Below are 18558 nucleotides of genomic sequence, written 5' to 3'. Positions count from 1 at the left end.
TCTGATGAAGTTCATCGAAAAATTTTGACGAAACAGTGTTTAGGTAATGGACTAAAGTAGGGAGTGAGTGGTAAGTAAAAGGTTTAAGGGATGAGTGTGCTGCTCACGGGGAGCTTCCTAAGTTTTCTTTTTTCTTTTTCAGGGTGTGCCTTAATTTCATCAATTTCCTTCCTTATTTTTTGGGTTTTGCGGCTATTTTTGCTCAGCTTCATTCTGTGTATACCTCTAATAATCAATCACTTAAATGGCCGCAAAGCAGATTTGCTTACAAAATTCCTTTTTGTAATTTTCGCTTGCTCTTTTACATACCGCAGAAAGCGATTTTATAGTCACTCCATCAAAAATAAGTAACTTTTTGCCCGTTTACTCTATATGTTGCCTTTGACTTACATTTCATTTTCATTGTGCCTTTAGAAAACGTGATGTGATTTGATTTCCAGGAAAAGTCGTCTCGGGAAGTGATTTTCGGCGAGTATCTTTCTATTTAGTAAACGAGTTTTCCTTCTAAGGATGTTCTTGGAGCAGACCGTCGGTGAGTCAAATAGGAAAGAAAGAATATTATGAAGAGCTAAAAGAGAGCAGTTCGGTACATCCCGCCTACGCTTCAGGTCGCCTACAGACCCAAACCGTCCAGATTCCAAAACTTCGCTTTAGGGTATTGCTTTAATAGCAACAATTTCCCAAATATGGGATTTAATTTATTCATATGCTATTTCCTAATATTCCTACGCAACCAGTTCAATTGCAATATCCCTTTGAACCCTGTGCATTTGCCATTATTAACTTCCGCGCAAAGCAAGCAATGTAGTAAACCACTTTAACTGAATATGTGTAAATAGGCGCATATTAGATGGTCGACTAATAGGTTGCTTGCAATTAACAATGGATATTGTTATTAATGTTAGTTAGTTTGAACAAAACATTTCGGAAAACTCCCTTAGGGAACCCATGCGCGAAGGGGATAATTGAAAAACGCATTTGGTCAGCTCTCAGCTGGGAGCATTTTAACTCCCTTAACCCTTTCGTTCCGAATATATAAACAATGTAAACTGGAATACGTTTCAGGAAATCCCTTTGGTAATGGGGCAAACAGTGTGTCTGGGCATTGGATTAGGAAGCATTACCCACTATTCTGCTTGGGGTGTTAATTTTTAGTGGAAAACGTTGCTTGGGTGCACTTGCCTTGGGTATCACATAAAGACAATTTACATTACAAATTTTCCAAGCCTCGATGAAATACATATTGAACACAGATCGATAGTCCTGTTAGTTGCTCGTAGTCCTCTTTGCAAGATAACCCTGTTATGTATTAAGCTGCCACCGGGGCTATAAGCCACACGTTGCTAAGTCTAATTAAAAGGGTATTAAAGGGCAATTTGCCTCAAAATTAAGGGATCGTTAATCAATAATTACTACACGGTTAGTTAAGGGTTGGATCAAGGCCAACTACACCCTTTAATTGAATAATAATAGTTTGGCTTCTAGTTCGGCCAGTTTATAAGCGTGGACATGACCGCATAGCTGTGTAGTTCAGAGGTTGGGTAAGGAAAGGTTACGAAGCTAAATGTCAATAAATTGGTGCAGCTTTCTTGAAGAAAATGGATTTATCCTATTTCCTTCACTAGTAAGAATGTTTATCTTCTGCCTATCTTCCCTTTCATCCTATTCCAAAGGAAGAAACAATACAATTCACATTATGTCCTCTCTGGCTTTATTCTCTGTTTAAACTCAGCTCGGAGGTGAAAAGCTGCAGTTATGTTTACGAGACTTAGTTTGCGGAAATTGCCCCAAAAAGCACGAAGTTTATTAGCCCCGAAAATATCTTATTAAAGGAAATTGTCTTGGCCTTATATCCCTAAATTAAATTAACAGAAGGTAATCAAATCTCTCTGCAATTACGACAGCAACGTTAAATACAGGTACAGTTAACTAGGGCACTAACTTTAGAAAGTTTGTTCCAGTGGAGTATTCCACCTAATCCATTGATTAGCTTTCAGGAATTCCTTGCTGCAATTCGATGATTAGTGCGGTGTAACAGAAGGGCCACTGGAGAACTCGACAGCAGAGTTGGGAAACACATAAAAAACTGAGCTTTCCAGTTGCCTTTATCAAACATGAACGTTTTCTTAATGTTATCAAACAGGTGGCTTAGGGCCCACGGCAATATCTCGATCCCAGTAAACTCCGTCTATGTCCCAAAACCTTCCTTAAATCCTCATGTTTATCACGACCCCCAACGTTCGTCGAAATTAACTTCTATCTTTAATTAAGGTGATAAACAACACTGTGGAGGACGTATTAAGGCCTTTTGGCATCTGGCTACGACGAAACGAGTGAGGCGTCAATGTTTATGGGTTAAGCGAAATTGAAACGTTGGTACTTTCTCCTTTATGTGCTCGAATGAGGTTTGAGATCCTGACGAACTGCAAATTGTGTAAGCAATGGTAACGCTCGCTACGACTTCGAAGCAAACTGTTACTATATTTTGATTTATTTCAGTACACCGTCCCCACCTATTTGCCAACTCTTGGGCTGTTTTGAACCAAGTTTATAAATATGCCCTGATTATTTCTGGAGTGGATGCCAAATTATCACAGCAATCGCCACATCCCTTCATGTACTCGAAAGAGATTCGAAATGTCCATCTTAGATTAAACATCAGAGTGTCACTCATCCTCATGGTAAATCTGGGTGCCAGGAAGTGCGTTGCGTTGAATTCGAAAAATTATCGAAGTCAGAAGAACGGAGCAGCAGGAATAAAAGGTAAGAGGAAAATGTCTTATACTCCACTGTTAATGGCGATGCCGGGGGAGCTCAGTTCCGCGCATTCGAGATTGATCTAATTGGGACAAGATAATAATACAAAAACTAATAAAATTGTATCGATTCCATCAGCGTTAGCATAGTCTGTGTCTATTTCTGTAAAACTAGGTCAATCTGAGACGAGTTAGCTAATTCGGCCAGTAGCCATTGCTGGAGGATACTTCCTATTAAGTTGAAGCGGGTATAGAAAACGTCACAGATTAAGAAAAACGCATTTGATCAAATTCTCTAAAGAGGATAAGACTTTGACTGGACATAGAGCACTTAAATCATCATTAACCAGAAGAAACATTCACCAACGACATATAGCGCATCATCAATGGAAGCCTGCACGCAGAAGAGGCATGTGTACCAATGCGAATGTAAGAGTTTATACTAAAGAAAAATTGAAAGTTTCTCATAAATATGAGCTGGAATAGTGGACGACCCCATGGAATTTCTTCATTGGTTTCTAGTGGTGGTTCATTCATGGGTACAGAGACTAGCGGAAATATTCTGCGAATTTTATTTTGCTCGTACGTCCACCGTTGGTATTTGGTTGTTCTCGTTGCTTGATTAATTGAGTCCTTCTCTCAAAGGAAATCCCATCGACAGTGACGATTAGAAGGCACTAGAACTGCAACTAGAATAAATTGGGGATCCGGTACCTGACCCCAATTTTTAGATCACAATTGAGAAACAGAGGAGAAATATCACCGAAGATGTTAATATCTAATTAACCGTTTGATCGTTATTTTAATTTAGAAGCTAAAAACTTGCACCGTTAATTTCCTACTAGAGTGCGAAAAATAGCTTTATCGCACGCATTTGCGGGCAGAAAGTGGCACTGCACGTGCGACTGGCCGCAAAAAGCCAAGAAAAGCAATCGGAGCAACCTGGAGTAACCCGACCTAACTTAAAGCAATCTGAACTAACCTAAAATAATCCGAACCAACCTGAACTAACTTACTGGGCCCCCAGGACAAGATTCGCCTTCAAAGGTGCCAAAGACCAGCGGCACATGTCCAGCAACAAACGGATCCTGCGAACACCTACATCGAGGTCCCCCGAGTGTCGGCGCGCTTTTATTTGTTGTCCTGCTGGTGGCTAACCAGCGCTTTTCAGTCTTCACGGCGTCTCTCAGCAGTAGGACGCAGGAAGACGCTCCTCCGACTGTTTTTCGCTGTACCAAAATCGGACGTCGCGACGCTTTTGAGCGCGTTTCTCTGCAATTTTTCAACTTTTGATATCTCGGAACTGGAAAGTGTTTGGACGGTTGTTGGGTTGTATGAGTGGCTTGTTGGCTGATTTTGTTGGGCGATTGGGAATTTTGAGTTTTTGCAAGGTAGGACATTTTTTGATATTTTTGGCGCAGGTTCACTAGAAATTCAACGGGGAAAAAGTGTAAACTGCCGGGTCAACGGGCAGTGTCGAATTTTCTGTTTATGTTTAGATCGCAACGCTCGTTGTCAAATTAAACTTGCCAACTTATAGGAACTATATTTAAATCTAATTATTGTTAGATGTAATTTGGGTGTCGTTCAAGGTTCTCTCGCTCGCCTATTATGAAACTTTACAGAAAACTACCTGCTTCGCTTGAGAAACACCTAAAGACTACGCTTTTGACCACCTGCCGTATATTCTCAACAACAAAAAACCAACGGAAAATTATTAAATATTTTCCTTAATCGGAAAAAAGAATGAAATTCTTTGAACTTTCCTTGAGAAATTCCCTAAGTGCAGCTATAGCTTTTTCGCCTCAAGGCCGGCGCAAAATGACTAAGGTGTAGTAGTACCTTACATACATAGACATAGTTAGGCGAAGTCGTTCTGTGTAAAGGCGCACTAATAACTGAAACTATCCGCTTTGCAACCTTTAAAAAGCGTTGTCACAAGAGCGAATAATCATTAGTATGATTGTTATGCGTATGCTCCATATATCATAAATAAAATGTCAGTCATTTGCTTTGTAAGCATAAAAATAATTGCACCGGGTAGACGCATTAACAATTTTTTTCAAGCGGACTTTTTCAATGGCGTGAGAATCGTCTCAGGCATATAAACTTTCATCGTTCAAAGAAAATGGAATGTAGTTGCAGTGGTGATCAGGTCAGGTTTTCATCACGAAATTAAAAGGAAGAAATTGAGGGTAATGCCCGCAGAATTTCCAACTTGAATTTTTTTTTTTTTTTTGAGTTAGGGAGGTGATTTAGTGTCAATCCTGTTAAACTGCATGTGAAGTAACTTGCAGTCAAGGTTAATTATCAATCAAAGTGTCTCTGGCAATTACCGAGGTGTCTCCTATAGCTGTCCTTAATTCAACTGTTGGCTAAGCTTAACTGCACTTGAAAGACACTTATCGGCCGGTTGGTTATTAGCTGAGAGCTGTTGCTTCCTATCTGAACATTGAGGAAACATTCCTTAAAGATGTCAGATCCGAGGTTAACCTTTGGAAATTTTACGTACATTCACTAATGAAATAAATTTTAATTTTTTGGGGCTTTCATTAAACCAATTTCCATTAAAGCTTGGGTTAGTTGCGTCCAGAAGTGCGTTGTGCGTGGGCATTTCAGAATTTGATATAATTTTGCACATATTTGAAGTATAAAGTTAAAACAAGAGAAACAAAGTAACGATGAAACAAAATAAAACAAAGATGAAACACGGATAAAAAAAGTCTGCCCTCTTCATTACTTATCAAATTATCCCTTTTTGGTTCTTTGCGGTGTGTCTTCTAAATGTTTATTAATGGTCTAATTTCATCGTGCATTTTTATTAGGCATTTACCTGAAAAAATCTATTAATCTTTCATTCTTGGTTTATTAATCAAGATAATTTTGTTTTAATTAACGTAATGTTTCAACCAAATTAAACAGGCAATTCATCATTTTGAAGAGGCGGCAATAGGAAAGAAAATGCTGCATTTTGAGAATTCATTTCTCGTGTTTTGAATTTCCTTCAAACCTAAATGTTATCCCGAGTTTAATGTTAATTTCCCTGATAACTGAATTTGCAGTTTTCGGACAGGTACCTAACTGAATTGAAACACATCTAAAGTGTAAATCCTTGTCTAGTGATTAGGACCCAGAAGCAACAATGGAGAAAGTAATTCAAACAGTAGCGCAATAAAACCATGCCCTTAGATGAATATCAATTAAGTTACGTAAAGTTGGACTGGAAATGGCGTTGCTGTTTTTCTTTTTGCCACAAATCGCATTCTTATCGACTTCTAGCCGAAGATCAGAGCGCTTGCTAAAAATGGAAAGTGCATGGTGCATCCCGGATTTAGTCGGAAAAACCACGCATTTTTTTATGCCTCCTCGTCATAACATGAAAATCTTCAGCCAGAGCAAACAGCCTTTAATTTACGTTATAAACAATGTTCCAAGGGAGCTTTAGACAGTGAATATAGCAAAAACTGGCTCATCACATGTAATAAACGACACCCCCCGTTTAAGCGCGGTGTACGTTTTTTATAAGCGCGAAAAGGGGTAAAGAGGCGAAAGATTAATATTACACTCCATTAATTATGAAGCCCGGGCATAATCCAAAATTAAACCACATCTCCATCAAGATAACAAATTAGCCTATCTTAAACGCGCGAATGATGGGGGCGGGGGAGGCAAAAGCGGGCCGAATTTGTCAGCTAATGGACAAACAAACAAGGCTGTAATCGTCGAACATGATAAAGCACTTCCTAACATACGTCACCCCCCTGGGCTGATTTCAACCCCAGCTCGGCATAAAATATTACACCCTTATTTTGGATAAGTGCCAACTTCGGATGGGAATTGTTTCACTTTTTTTCTGGTTAGAGGTTTTGTCGCTAATTCTGCGGGGAATAGGCCATTTTTTCCGGACAACTTAAGACCGCGATTCATGATATTTTGCCTTCGCTTTACGGCTTCGCGAAGTCTTATCGTTACGGATCCCCAAGGATGGGGGTTTTTCAGGTCCGATGCTCAAGACAACTGCAGGATTTCGCAATGAAAGCCGTGTCTAGAGACTTGCTAGAAATATTATTTGATAAAAATTTTTCTTTATTTCGGTTTAGCAATATCGACCAGGGGTCGTATGGTGGGGAGGGGTAAACGAGTATCAAAGAGAGGGTTGTATGTGCAGGGTGTCCCACGGGCTTCTAATTTAGGAAACAGTTGGGACTACCGGAAAAATGTTTGGTTGACTTGGAGAACTTGGAGAGACTTGGAGAATAAGAAGATAAACCTCATGAATCTAATGAAACATTAATTTCTTGTCGGAAAAGCAAAGAAATTGAGCAGAAAAAACACGCCAGTGGCACATTTTAAGGATCAAAGCAAGTAGAAGGAATCTTAAATACTTCGGGCTATGTATAGTTCACTGGCGACAATGCTAAAAATCAATTAAAATAAGTTAATTAATGTAGAAGTATGTAATATGACATTTCCCAATCTGCAATGAGGTAAGTAGTGGCAATATTATACTATATGTACGTCGTAGTAAATACACTATCAATTTGACCAATCAACTTGTTATATTCAGACCATGTTCGCTCATAAGTGCGAAAAGTTTATAATTGTACATAATTAAATCCGTGTCCTTAATTTGCTAATGAAATTCAAGATCGCAGATTTAGAACAATAAAAAATATTCCATATTCCTTACGAGATTATTATTGCTCCTTTAGTATTATATTTTTTTAATTTATTTACTGATTATTTAGATTAATCGTTTGTTTAATTCCCTGTATTACATTAAAAAAAAACGGGAAATAGCGAGTACTGAAAACACCAGCATGAAGGAGGGTAATGTCCCAATTACGCATATATATTTGCGATGAGGCCTTGTAAGGCATTTTTCTGATTTTGGTAAATAAATACCCCAAACGTGACGTCGCTCTTTTTTCCTAAGAAATTAGGTGTTTTTGTTGTCTTCTACCTGCGATCGTGATTTCCATTTTACAATTTTTTCCCCAAGTCGAGCGCTGACAACAACTGAAATGAGCCTATATATACAGAGTGTATGTAACTTCGCTTGCTCATCGCTATTTCTCGCCGTAACTAAATCTTACATTCAATTAATGGAAGAATTGAATTTAGGCATTTTTGCATTTACTTGAAACTTCTATTTTCGCTAGCGAGTGGCTGGCCAAGAGAGTTTGGGACGCTCTATATATAAAACTGCATGATTTGTTACACGATATGAGCATATAAATCTGAAAGGCATTTAAAACTTAAGCGATTTCACTCTGTTTAATGTTTGCATCTTCCGTTTTGACTCCCTTTGTTTGAGAAATTTTTCGCTCTTAGGAGCTCAACTCGAACTCCTGGTTGCTCGGATTAGAGCATGTTCAATTTCAGGAGAATTAACTCTTTGAAATAATAGCAAAAAATGGTTTTCCCTTTCGTGATGATCCCATATGGGAAGGTTCAAGCGAGCCGAAGCTTAAGTTAAGAATAGCTTAAGCTTTACTTGGACTATCGGGCCTCAGGTCCGGTTACATGAAAGTCGGTTCAGCTGAACCAAAACTGGAACTTGAACCATCCCATTTGTTGACATCATTGCTAGTCTTACGGCACGGTTCAAGTACCAGTTTTGGTGGCACCTCAACCAACTTCCATACGCCAAGCCTTAGTAATAGAACACCCTCTTGCATGATTTTTTTTCTCATGCAAGAAAAGCATCTGGTCGCGCTCACGAATGGTCGAAAACCTGCTGGTTCCACCCATCAACAAAACTGAATCAAAATGTCAAATTTTCAATTATGGTTTAGTAGGCCAAAAACGGGGTGAGGCATCGTTACGTAGTTTAAATTTAAATCAATGGATCTTTGTAGAGTTTACTTTGTAGTAACTGATATCGTAGCAAACTGTTGGTATATCGCGTTTCGGTCTCTGAAGGAAAGATGGTTAAGTACAATACCTGATGTCTTAACCTTGTGCATTCTTAGCGACCCATCCTTGTGCTAGATATGCTATTAGGAATTAATGTAATGCAAACAAGAAATATTGCGCTGTTTATGAAACGATACGGATACGTAAGGGTTGGCATTAATTACCTGACTATGTGGTTCACTTATAGGACAAAAATACTGCAATGTAGATGTGATGTTTAGGTCGAAATTTATGATTTTGTCCCCAGAAGTTTGCCCAAGGCAAAATTTGAAATGGGTTTTTGAACAAACGAAGTCATTTATTTCGGCTAGTTCAGGTTAGTCTTTTAGTAAGTTTTAGTTAGTTCAAGTTTCAAGCTTAAGGAAAAGGTTAAATACTACGACAATCTCTTCACGTTACAGAGGGTACTTGCACTCCTACCGAACGTGCTTCTATACATACATATAAGATGAGACTTCAAGTAATTCCTTGAGCTCATAAAATACTTCTATTGGGTTGTCCATAAAGTAATTGCGCACTTCTCCATCGAGTAAGTTAGCTGTCTTAAATTGTTGTTAAAATTGTTTATTTGCTATAGATTAAAAAATGGAAGACAATAACTAACATTTCCGACATATTTCGTTATAATGGTGCTCCGCAAAGGAAAACACGCAGCACAGAGTCACAATAGTTATGTGATGTGTATGGTAAAGTTGATGAAGACCAAATGAAGGATTTGATACAATCGAATCGTTGACTGACCATACGGGACATTGCTGGCAGTCTAAACGTATCGAAATCAAGCGTTGGAACCCATTTCAAACAAATTGGATACCTCAGTAAACTCGATGTAAAGACTCAAGGCAATCTTTGAATGGAAAGAAAATGACCCGTTTTTGAAACGTATGATAACAGGTGACGAAAAATGGATAATCTACAACGTCATAAGTGTAATGAGCCAGCCTAAAACACTCCAAAAACGAGTATTTACCAAAGAAAAGTTATGTTATCCGTCTGGTGGGATTACAAAGTGTGCATTTTGAACTCCTTCCAAGGAACCAAACAATCCATTCAAGTATGTACTGTCGTCAACTGGATAAATTGAGTAACGAAATCAAGAAAAAGTGTCCTGAGCCTAAAATTGCTACAACTTTTATGGGATGTTTTGCCACATTCACCCTATTCTCCAGACCTAGCGCCGTCGGACTAACATCTGTTTCGAGCGCTGCGATATGTCCTTAATGGAAAAATCTTCGCGACTGATGAAGATATATAAAAACGGATTTATGCCAGTTATTTGCTGAAAAAGAATCTGATTTTTCACGAGCGCGGTGATGAAATTGCCCCAAAAATGGAGAAATGTTATTGAACAAAATAGTTAATACATCTTTTAATAAAGTTAGAAATTTTAGCGCAATGCATCTACATTGTAAAATACGCAATGACTTTGTGATCAACAATATTTTTGCTCAGCACTTACTACTTATTCCTAGCGAGTCATCTGCGAAGCAAGCAAAACTCAGTAAGAACAGTTAGAGCAATAGGAATACCATCACCAGCACCAAGAATACCAAAGAGAAGGAATACCTGCTGCGCATAGACCATGGAGAATCTATGCTAGAGACGCCAGGACCCATCAACATAGGAGGCGAACAGTTTATGAGCCACAGCAGATTATGGTGGGCGATGGAAGAGCTTAGCCAAATCGTTCATAAATTCCATATTCAAGAAGCGAATCTGAAGTCGGCAATATCTTCGACCACGCAGGTAGTTCTCACTATTATTAGCGAATGATGATGGCCATGTGGATATGAACCTTTGGGAATTTTTCAGTTCGTTTCTTTGTCAACAAACCGACATCAGAACCTTCATTTCCTGGTTATAAATGTCGTAATAGTTACCCAATCCAATCAAGGTGATTCAAATTCATTGATAGATGAATAATATTACCTACAGGATTTCGACATTGAGAGCGGCTTTTTTGTGCGTATCTGCGTGTAACTACTTTGAATTTTAAAATACATCAGCTGATTAACAAAACAAAGCAATGAATTAATGCTTGAGAACCGGTTCTCAGTAGCTAACCGGGAGATGAAGCCAAGACAGCTACATCAGAGGCAGTTCACCTGAAGGCTAGCCTTGACTACGGGTTGCATTGTAGTTTCGCAGGAGATTGGCACTTATTGGTAACCTTTTGGATAACTTTTTTTTCTTAGAGGAGGGAAAATTCTTGAAGCCGTTAAATCCTCCGAGTTGAACCGAATGAAGAGGGTCAAACGCCGAGTGGTTACGTGGACAAATCCGTCAATTGGCGCAGAAAAAAGTTATTGAATAATGTATGTTTGCATAGGAAAAAACTCCAAGATATACATACATAACCACTTGCACCTGATGTATATTAAACCCACCAAGAAAGAGTTAAGGTAGTGGTTGACTTCGCGTGAAGGTTAGCAACACTTACTTCTTTATTGGGCGTGTAGAGCCGTTTGAATGCTTCACGTCGACCCGGAATACCTATTAGTCGAGAATCTAGGCGGTTTGTTCGATATTTAGGGTCAAACTTGCATCAATCCTTGCCGACAAATCTGGCCCTAACGTCCTCAATGTTTGTTCGATATTAAGGGTCAAACTAACATCAATCCTTGCCGACAAATCTGGCCCTAGCGTTCTCAAATTTTCCTCTAAATGCCTTTCGAAAGCTCTTAAGGCAATTGAGAAGGCTTTATGCCTTCTCAATTGTCTTGATTTACTTCTTCGCAGGCTTCAGAAATCGGTATTAAAAATTAGCTTTCAAGTCAACGAAGTCTAAACTATCGTGACTACAGCAAGTTTCGTGCGATATTTTACTATTGAAATTGCGATAATAATAACACTATAGACCTTGACTTTACCTGCAATAGAAACGTTTTAACTTGTCAAAGAAATTGAATTTTTAAGATCACTTTCACTGCGTGATTTATGCGGCTTTATGCACTGTTATTATAGTTGCGCAAATAGAGCTTTTCAGCCAAAACCTTATTGGTAAATTTCTGCATAAAATTAGTCGTAATGTAAGCAGCACATGATCATTCTAACAGTCTCAATAATTATTGCAAAAGCACATTTGTGTTTGATAGTTTCAGAAACAACGTTCCCTTGACACACTGGGTGATTTTACAAAAATGCGTCCCATTTAACCAACTAGCGGTTTTGTAAGTATGTCGCGATTTGGTTCACAGCACGTATTATTTGTTTTAGCTTTATTGCCAAAATTGTTATGCATTGTGCGTTCAATGCGTGTGTTTAAGATTTTATTTTTTGCCATTAAGTCGGGGAAGCTTAATACTAATTTATGGACAACAATGCGTGTTTTACGACGATGTTCTATTTTCCCTGTTTCAATCATTTCCTTTCAGAGTCAGCTGCTAGCAATTTCACTTCAGACCTGTCCTCCTCGTTCTTTTTTTTCATTTTGTTCCAGACCTAATGCATTTGCCTCTGCATGAACCCTGATTGCATTATTAACTGGCAGGTCCGTTCACAAAGCCTGTCCAGTCCGAGAACGGTTTCACCTTTTAATCAACCCCTATTATTAATTAAAAGCCATTTTGTGCGAAAATTTGGAGTGTAAGCTGTGTAACACACCGTCCAGAGATCGGATTACACAAGTTTGTTTCATCACATTATCTTTCATCATATCATATTACCTTTTAGTTGTGCTCGTACTATCCCCAATTTAACAGAGAATGAATTTGGTTTTAATTTAGCGAAGAATGTACACAGAATTTGCTTTAAACGCTGCGAATCAATTTTTCTAAACATTTTCTCTGTTCTGCTTTTAGATCAGTCCATGCATTTACACTGCACCACAAAATTAACACATATTTTTTATTTTTACGCGTTTTCGAACAAAGTATGAGCATGATTTTCAATAAATCTAACTTAGCAGAATCAATATTGGGTATAGTTAAATAAATACATGGAATACTAAAAAATGTATTAATTTTTATTCTTTAATTTGTACAGACAAATTAATATTTAATAGCCCGTTCTTGCTCTGATTACTGCTTCACACCTCCTTGACATACTTGAAATTAAGTTTCTAATGTCAACTTGACTAATTTGATATCCTATTTACGTGATCCTCAACGACAGCTCATTTAATTCCCTAAGGGGAACCTGTAAGGCTCTAACTTGTCGATCTATATTATCCCATAAATATTCGATAGGGTTCAGATCAGGGCTTATTGCTGGCCAAGGCAACTTTGAATTTCCACATTTTGTAGGTAACTTTGTACCACTCGTGTCACGTGTGGACGTGCGTTATCGGGTATCAATAAAAATTCCTCACTGATAAAAGGGGCATATGGCATTAAATGGGGTTCTAAAATGTCTGTTATGTGTCGGTGGGTTGTCAAATTACCGCTCTGAAGCACAACTAAAGTAATCGACGAGAAAACTCCTGCTGCAGCGTAGTGTTTGTAATGATTCGACTTCGTGAAGATTTCAGTCACAAAAATCGATGTTGGGTATTTGTTATTAACTTTTGTCGTCCTTGTCCAGGTCTTCGTTGCTTGCTACCAGCCTTTCGAAACCACTGGAGATCGTAGATTGTGCCACTTCCGCCACAGCAGGTGCACATTCTTCCAGCAAAAGATTTTTTCTTTCAGGGACATTTTGGACCATTTTCTTTGGAGACAAAATTTTAAATTTACAAAACACATTAAAACTACAATCTAAACGGGGTTAAATGAAGTGCATGTACAACCTTCAAGCGAAAATTGCTGAAATGCAATTTTCAATATTTTGTAAACGATTATTGTTATTTTATAAATAAATACGCAAAAAATTATGAACAATTTTAAGAATCATAAAATAATTTCAAACCACTAATGCGCATTATAAATATTTTCGGGATTTCTCGATTTAAAAAATTATGCATTAATTTTGCTGTACAGTGTATCTATTTAAACCTCCAGTAGGTTGCAGATATGAGTTCAGTTCAATAGTTTTCGAGAAAGTGCTGGAACGAAACAGCTCATGTGAGACGACAAACCTCGTCATGAACCTCCGAGAGATTTTCCTGTTAAATGTGATATCACTTTCTCTTCACGAGTCCCAATTATACTCAAAAATGGCACAAAAACGCATTGAAAAAAAAGATTTGATGATGGTTACTCAAGGACGAAACGTTGCGTGTCAAATTAAATAACGCAGGCTCGTAGTTAAAGGAAAGTTACAACGAGGAGCCTGCAAATATTTAAAAACGTTTCGCAACGGAAAGAATTCGGAATTTTCCAATCTCAACGAAGCATTTTCATTAGAGCAACAACAAATTTTTGCAAATTAAATTGTCTTGTGTTGTATCTCTCGCGATTTCCGAGACCTCGAGTTTGGGGCTCTATGCTATGCGAAATCAAAATTCGTCATCTCAACGTATTTGCTGAGTATCTGGTGGTACCGCTTGAGTATTTGCCGTCTCAGCCGCATCAATGAAAAGATTACGTTGGTACCCATACGAAAAGAGACATTTTCTCTTTTTCCATCATGAGATTTACTGCTCCTGAGAAAGTGATGGCGTTCATTTGGTGTTTTCACCAGCGCATTCTAGAAACGGCACGAAAATAACTCACCCCTTTGAAAGTAGCATTTTCGCCCTTATAAGGCAAAAAAAACTGTTTTAGGCAATTTCCTGCTGTATATATTTAAAATGAACGGCCGACCCTTTATTAGGGTCAGCCAAATAAAAAAAGTCCCTGCCTGTTTTATAAATGATAATATTAGGCTTAGCCCGGAATGTAGAACGGGCTACAAGTGGATTTGAGGTTAAATAAAAGATGAAAACGCATCTCGATTATGGCGGGCAATTGAGCGAATATGAAAAGGGTCGCTTAGGGTCATCTCTCGTTATTATTTCGCAGGTCTCGATAAAAGCGCTAAACCGCAAAGGCGCGATCGGCAGGATTTGCCAAGCAACACTTCCTAAAGGTTATCACGTTTGTGTTGTAAATCTGATCGAACAATAGTACTGCCTCGGGTACCACGATGGTACTTAAAGAGCGCAACTCGAAATGCTATCGAACTATTTAAGTAATTGAGTGCAAACCGATCTTGCAGGTCGAATATCGACGAAATTCGTAAAGAATTTAAAGGCAAACACGAGGATACAATGGATGTCGGGCGGAAAACAAAGAACTTGAAGAAAAGCAAGAGCTATTTCGCATGAACACACACGAGCGGAATTGAGAGCGAAAGTGGTTCACGTAAAAATGTTGCACCGGCTTTTGCAAGTCAAGGTTAAGTCAACTAACGGCACATTATACTACTGAATCATTGTTAGTAAACTGACAATAAAAAAGCAATTTGGAGTTTAGAAACGTTTCCTGCTTACGCCACCGAACCCCCACGGGAACGAAACCATTCCCCAGACATTCCAGTAAATTTTGCAATTTTATGGTTCTCTAGTTGTCGTCACGTGGCAGTTAGTTTATCAATGTTTCAACTCTCGTCAGTTCACGTAGCATAAACTTGACAGTTAAACCGGTACTTAACATGGTACAAAAATTGCAAATATACGGTATAAAGGCACTTGCATATGCCGGGAATGCATCCAGGATAAATTCAAAAGTACGCTTCGCATGAAATGCAAATCGGCCCGTTTAAAATCCATTTGGCGAGGGCACGCACCAGTTTGAATGTAAATTTTTCGCGTAATAGGTATAACAGTTTCGGGAAACGATAATAAAAAGCCATATTGGCAACGTGAACATGTTTACCTAGGTTTTGAATTTTTTTGTCTCTAGAATATAGAGTAGCTGGAGTTTGCTGCGATATTTCGCATTGCTGAGTTGCATAAACAATGTGCAGTGGTGCTTCAAAGTGAGCATTTGCACATGCTCATTGAACCAGCTGGTTGTTTCGTTTCGATGAAGGGCAACAGGTCACTGATAGAAGCATCGCTCAGTAAAACAACCAAAAAAATTACAACCTGTATTAAAGCGGCGCCGAATTGGCCATTAAATTCTCTTCAACTTGCCCCATTCAACCGTTCGTCTATCTTTAATAGTTATCGAAATACCCATACAGGGTGATCACAAGAAACGTTTACATTTAAAAAAAAGTAGGATAATATTAATCTTTGGAAAAAAAATCATTCAGGTTATTTAACATGTTTGTGGGGATACCCCATTCACCTCACGTAAAAAAAAATAGGTCAGGAAGCTGTCTTCATTAGGCAATTTTCGATTCTTTCCAGGTATCTCTTCCTCACTCGTTTCAGTGTCTCCTCGGTGATCAATGCCGCCTCTGTACGAATCGCCGCCTTCAAGTCATCCAAAGCACGCGGTTTATGTTGACTAACTTTCTCTTTCAAATGCCCCCACGAAAAAAAATGACACATGTTAAGGTCAGGAGATTGCGGAGGCCAAGAGACATCTCCAAATCTTGAAATCACATGACCTGGAAACAAGTTCCGCACCAGTTTTATCGAAATCCTTGTTATGTGAGTAGTAGTCCCGTCTTGCTGGAATCATATGTCCTCTTGAAAATTTAGCATCTGCAGTTGTCGGAGGAAGAAAGCGTTGATCATATCCACATTCCGATTCGAGGAGACATAACAACAGGGAGCAATAACATGCTCTCTCAGTATCGCAACTCACACAATTATACGAGATGAATGAAAAAGGTCTCTCATGGAACTATTTTGGATTTTTTCCTACCAAATATCTGCAATTTTATTGATTAAAAGTTCCATTTAAGTAAAAATAAGTTCATTTTTTTTATATGAAATGAATAGCGTATCCCCATAAACATGTTAGATAAGTTTAATAAGTTTTTTTTCAAAAATTAATATTGTTCTGCTTTTTTAAAAATGTAAATTTGTCTCGTGGTCATCTTGTATAAGCAAAATTTGAGCCATAGCATATGTATTTCGCCGTCTTTCATGTTTTCAAATTTTTCAAAATGAACTCGATTTCGCGGTTGTAAATGGGCCATTTAGGGTTTTTTTTTTAACAATAATTGGGAGATTTTTGGCAAGTTTTATTTTTTCCAAAGTTGATGGGAATTTGTTTCCAGGCTTTGAGGGGTTGGCATAAAGCCATGTTATGTGCTCTCTTTGTGTCAGGTTGGCGTTCCCGTCTGAGAATCACCGATCGACCAAATCCCCGTTCTTCGCGACCAGCACCACCGTTAGGCATTGGTTCGAATCAGTGAGTTCTCTCTTCATGTGTTCGTTTCGTTTTTTGGCTTCATTTTCAGTATTGTCTTTAACATTGTTGTGATAGCATTCTCCTGGTCTTCAAAATATAGTTTTACAATGTTCAGTTTACCTATAGGTCCTACATGATATTCCTCTATTATTTCCTCTTCCCAAGCACCTTTCTTTGCTCATTCCTCCACTCCTGTCTGCTGTTTTGTAAGCAGAGTAGCTCATACTGTGTGCTCCCTTCTTCAGTGTGCGTGCAACATTTTGGATTATTTTTACATTCCTTGGCGTTGTATTCAGTTTCACAACAATTAAGACATTTCCCTGTCGTTGTGAGAATGATTACGCACTTATTTGCCGAATGTCCGTAGTTGCTGAAATTAAACCATCTAGGCGGAGAATGGGTCCCTTTCACTCTACACTTTATCTAGCTTATCCTAATGGAGTCCTGTGTGGTTACCTTGGTTGTCACCTCAATCGGCAGTCTTACGAAAGCATGTCCCTGTTCGCCTTTTTGGCAGTTGCCACATTCGAACCCATGTTTGGTCTTCAGCTTCTTTGAAAGCTTCCTCAATCTCGTCCTCTTCTGCACTGTCGTCTAGGTTTTCCACCAAAAGTGTCTCAGTTTGCGGAACTAGTTCGATTAATCTAACCAGACCTAACATGGCAGGCACGTGGTTTCGGTTTATGGCGGTTTGCTGCTCTAGTTGGAGTCTTCAAACCGTGCCATAGGTGGGATCCCAGGTCTAGTGTCGTTTTCTCTACTTTGGTATTCAATTTTCGTTCACTTTAGGACAAGTTCCTTAAATTAAATAACTCGAAAGGGATTGTATGTCAACGAACGGCCCCTACAGAAATCAGCTAATGAGGGAAGTGTGGAAATGGATAACCTGAGGAGCTTTCGCGTGCTTTCCCGCCTTGGACTTTTATGCTAAGGCCCTTTTAGTTGAAATGTATCAACTTACAGTTTGGAACTCCACAAACGTCGTCTGGTTCTTATTTCAAATTCCCTCGAAAATACATCAGAAATAATAAACCTACTGTACACAACAATCCGAGCTTCCGCTACATACTTTTTCGATTGGAAACCGTGTCCATAAATTACACGAAATTTCCATTTAATCCTATTAAGCTAATGACAGGGCTTTCTGGCTTGTAAATACACTTTTCCGATAAGTCCTGTTTATTTCGAATATTTATCGTTCGAATCTGCGAAACGTGCCGACAATTTTTACTGCCGAATTCCTGCCTGGCCGATCGGCATTCGATTTGATTCCGCTATGAGCGGAATTATTGCACCGGCATGTCCATGGAACGCTATCTGATGATAATTAAAAGGTACTTTAGAAACAAAAAATATGTATCTTTTCTGCATTCCAGGTGCGTGATGGAGTTCAGTAAATGAAAGAAAACAAGGTCGAGCAGCTCCTCATTTCCATTGTTCATGCCAATAACAATAATCTGGGTGATTATTCACAGAGGTGTGTAAAATTATTGTTATGAGCTATTTTGTTGTAATTTTCAGGCAGTGAAATTACGCAAGAAAAATGTTGCCGTTACGAAATTGATTTCAGTGCGACGCGCTGGCAACAAAAGGGCTTGCGTTTAAATGCTTGCTCTGGTTAGGCTCTTTCCACATGTTATGGCCTTCTAATAGTGGTAATATAGAAGGATAAGGGCTCCATTACCCAGCAGAGGACGAGCACACCCTGGAGGACC

At 38.7% G+C, this 18558-nt stretch overlaps 1 protein-coding gene across 1 annotated transcript in view; it reads left to right on the top strand.

Moving 5' to 3' along the window:
* The first annotated feature begins 3905 nt into the window (after positions 1-3905).
* LOC136419469 (Ig-like and fibronectin type-III domain-containing protein 1) overlaps positions 3906-18558 on the top strand; it is a 93047-nt gene continuing 78394 nt past the window's right edge. Inside the window, exon 1 of the mRNA XM_066405812.1 lies at positions 3906-4147. The gene's annotated coding sequence lies outside the window, so the exon portion shown is untranslated. The remainder of the gene's footprint in view (positions 4148-18558) is intronic.

The sequence above is a fragment of the Euwallacea similis genome, chromosome 2, assembly GCF_039881205.1.
Source record: "Euwallacea similis isolate ESF13 chromosome 2, ESF131.1, whole genome shotgun sequence".
NCBI classification, from domain to species: domain Eukaryota; kingdom Metazoa; phylum Arthropoda; class Insecta; order Coleoptera; family Curculionidae; genus Euwallacea; species Euwallacea similis.
This window is presented reverse-complemented; position numbering and strand designations above follow the sequence as displayed.